Here is a 3,451-nt window from a genome sequence, read left to right on the forward strand (position 1 = left end):
TATATATATATATATATGGGTGTGGGTGTGTGCGTGTGTGTGTGTGTGTGTGTGTGTGTGTGTGTGTGTGTGTATGCATATTTATAGGTATACGGATGCACACGCACAAGCACAGTATGGTATAGATCATACAAATCTCTGTCATGATGGAAATATTTACAAATAATTCTTCTATGGTATACAACCATAAAAATTCCTTCGAATAAATTCATATATCGAGAGACAGAGAGACGTAGGTAGATAGATAGATAGATAGATAGATAGATAGATAGATAGATAGATAGATAGATAGATAGATAGATAGATAGATAGATAGATAGATAGATCTGAGATGCTTCTGTTATAGACATGAATTGAAGTTTCGTGTGAATACCTCTGAGAACTAAGAAAGAGAAAAAAAAGACTAAAAGAAAATGAGATAACACACACAGACTATTTAATAGGAAATTCTTGCTGCTATGATAGCAAAGCTCTTCTTTCGTTGAGAAATAGGGCATACGCTAACCATTTGAAATACCCCATTTGACTGGTGCCTTTTACTGCGCGAATATATATTTTACTTGTATTTTACCAGGAATTCAATGTTGTGGCGAAGCTCTGCGTATTGTGACGTATGTTGTTTTTTATGTCTTTTTTCTTTTCTCTATTTCTCTCTCTTTCTCTCCCTCCCCCTCTCTCTCTCATGTAATACAAACGGTCATTCACAGACATACGCACGGACATACGACAAACACACGCAAATACACACACGCAAACACACATATTCCTTCTAATACATTTTTATCCACCGTCTCTGAGAGGTTGTGGCGTTCAATGCTATTTCTGCTAACATAGGCGAAATGTTGCGTAAGTTTGTAATCGAAAACGGATCTGTTTTCTTAACTTACGTGAGTTGATACACTTGTTGTTTAACACCAGGCCAGGACTCATTACGGACAACTGTTACGAGGGGTGCTGAAGGGTTCTTAGCTTTGAAGATATCGCTCGTGGAAGGCCTGATAGGAGGCGCAACCTTTCGGGTTCCTTTACAGGGCTTAGAAAAGGTGAAGGACTGCTGCAATAAGTGCGTGATTTTGAGAGGGGAATATGTTGAATATAATCATAATTAACTGAAAGTCCTGTATTTTCTTTTACCGAAAGCCAGAAAATTTTCAGCCCCTGTCGTGTCTAAACCATTCCAGAACTGACAATACCATCTCTTTTTCCTTTCAGTTATTTGTCTGTTATTTCGAACTATATTATCCAATATATCGTCTCATTTGTAAAACGTCTTCATAGTCCTGCATTCAGATATTGGGAATTCAATTGTTTTTTTTAATTTCCTACCTTAATTATGTTTGTCCGTTCCTAACTATATGTTCTTCTTCAACGATAGAAGCAATTCTAGCTAAATATTCCAATACCATTATTTTAAATTGCCTAATCAGCATTATTTTACATATTCTGAATATAGACAGTTTTGTAAGGAGATAGATAAATCATTATATGTTTTACCTCATATTGTCAGGATATATTTTATCAACTGTAGAAGAATGAAAGTCAAGTTGACATCATTGGTACTTGAGCTGAAAAAAGAAGACGAAAAGAAAAAGGAAGACTAAACTAGATGCTACAAAACTTTTAGGCCAATATTCTTAGAATATTCTTTTCTACTCGAGGCATTCAAAAAACTGAACATTACAGCATCTCATTCTTTGATCCGAAACTCCAGGAATTTCTACTTATAAAAAATGTTTACAGGGGCTAGATAGGCATCTCCAACTAGCAAGCCATGCTACTCCAGACTGAAGACGTGCAATGACTCAGAAACTAGTCTCTGGATGCTGGCTTAGCTGCATGGAGGTGCTTATCTCCCCTTTGTAAACATAAAGACTCAGGAAATGTGTCAAGGCCGACGGGAAGCGGTGCTGCTTCCTAGGGCAAAATACCAGTAGTATTAGTCCCTCTCATGGGACTGTCACATTAGGTTGACAGCATACAACTATTTTATCATATCACTACTGTATAAACTTCTCCGAGAGATTTAGAAACGTATTATTTCTATTTTAAAAAATAAAACTATTCTATAAAAATTGATTGCAGAGTCTTGATTGTTTACGTTAGCTAATAGTTTGATTTTAATTCATGTCATCAAGTAACCATTTGCAGATCCATTAACATCACAGCTTTACACACTATCTTCGATAATAAAGGGCCTCGTTCTTGTGCAATTGAATCCATCGTGTAGAAATCAAACTAAATTCTTGGAGTGTCTTTCTTCACAGCGCTTCAACTTAAGCACCAACGAATTACTATCAGAGGCAGAGAACGGCAACTACGTGGATTTTATGTCACACGATCCGCAGTGTCCATATTCCAACATTAACGTAAAGCTATAAATGAAGACCAATTTTTATATCGAACGTTGTATCGAAAATTAAGACCACGCTAATTAAATCCAATGAAATAACCAATAGCTCACAGCGGGGTTAGGAATAATTTCTGTCTCCATATTACTAAAGCCGTCTAGCAAATATAAAATGTTAACACGCATTGTAAAATCAATAAAGGCTAAATATTGGAAACATCTTGCTACTAAAATACTTCACCGTTCTGTTGTAGGAGAGCTTAATTTGACAGATTTCCCCATTAAATATGTAAACACTGCTGCATAATTGATACTATTTTTGAGTAGCAGCGAGCATTTATTTCTTTTTATTGTATTTTATCTTATTTTATTTTTTATTTATTTCCTGTCTCTCATTTGTTCGTTTTTAAGAAAGTGATGGTACATCAATCTGAATATGTCAACTTTATCCAGTGAAAAATGAATTTATCTCAATATCCCATGTTCGTCTTGCTCTAAGATTAAACTTCGACGCCTTCTGGCATTAATCAAGTTGGTTTTGATCTACAGTCACAACGCCCAACCCATTTCTGTTCTTATGAAATGTTCTCTTAATACATAATAGTAACACTGACCATGAATTATTTTTGAAAGCACGCAGAATAATATCGGTTATTTACAAATATATTATTCAACGGATAAACATCTACGTTTGCGGTTTCTTCAACTTTCCATGCAAGGTGTACTAAGGCTGGATTCTTCTTCTAATTCAAAAGTTAAATACAGTAATGACGAGTTAATTTGTTCCCGGAAACCACTCGTAAAGCGAAAACTCGTAAAGCAGTGCAATAATGTTCCATAGTAGCAATGTTCAACTATTATTACCTAATAATCTAAAGAAATATATACTTAAAATTAATTTAATTAAACTATAACAACACAACATACATTAAATATTATTATCTATTATCAAAAACAAAATTAAATAATCTACTTTATACTCAGATATAATTTAAATATGCATACCATTAAGCACTTATTATTTTTATATTTAAATAATATTTATATATTATACAATATGCAAAAAAAGAAATTAATATATATATATCCTAAGTTTTATATATA

General features: G+C 33.8%; 1 long non-coding RNA gene across 1 annotated transcript; it reads left to right on the top strand.

The window, feature by feature from the left end:
• Positions 1-720: 720 nt before the first annotated feature.
• LOC128250106 (uncharacterized) lies at positions 721-2,076 on the top strand. The gene is made up of 2 exons (XR_008266226.1): positions 721-1,043; positions 1,508-2,076. It is a non-coding gene; the product is annotated as an uncharacterized LOC128250106 (long non-coding RNA).
• Positions 2,077-3,451: the final 1,375 nt, after the last annotated feature.

The sequence above is a fragment of the Octopus bimaculoides genome, chromosome 19 (genome assembly GCF_001194135.2).
Source record: "Octopus bimaculoides isolate UCB-OBI-ISO-001 chromosome 19, ASM119413v2, whole genome shotgun sequence".
NCBI classification, from domain to species: domain Eukaryota; kingdom Metazoa; phylum Mollusca; class Cephalopoda; order Octopoda; family Octopodidae; genus Octopus; species Octopus bimaculoides.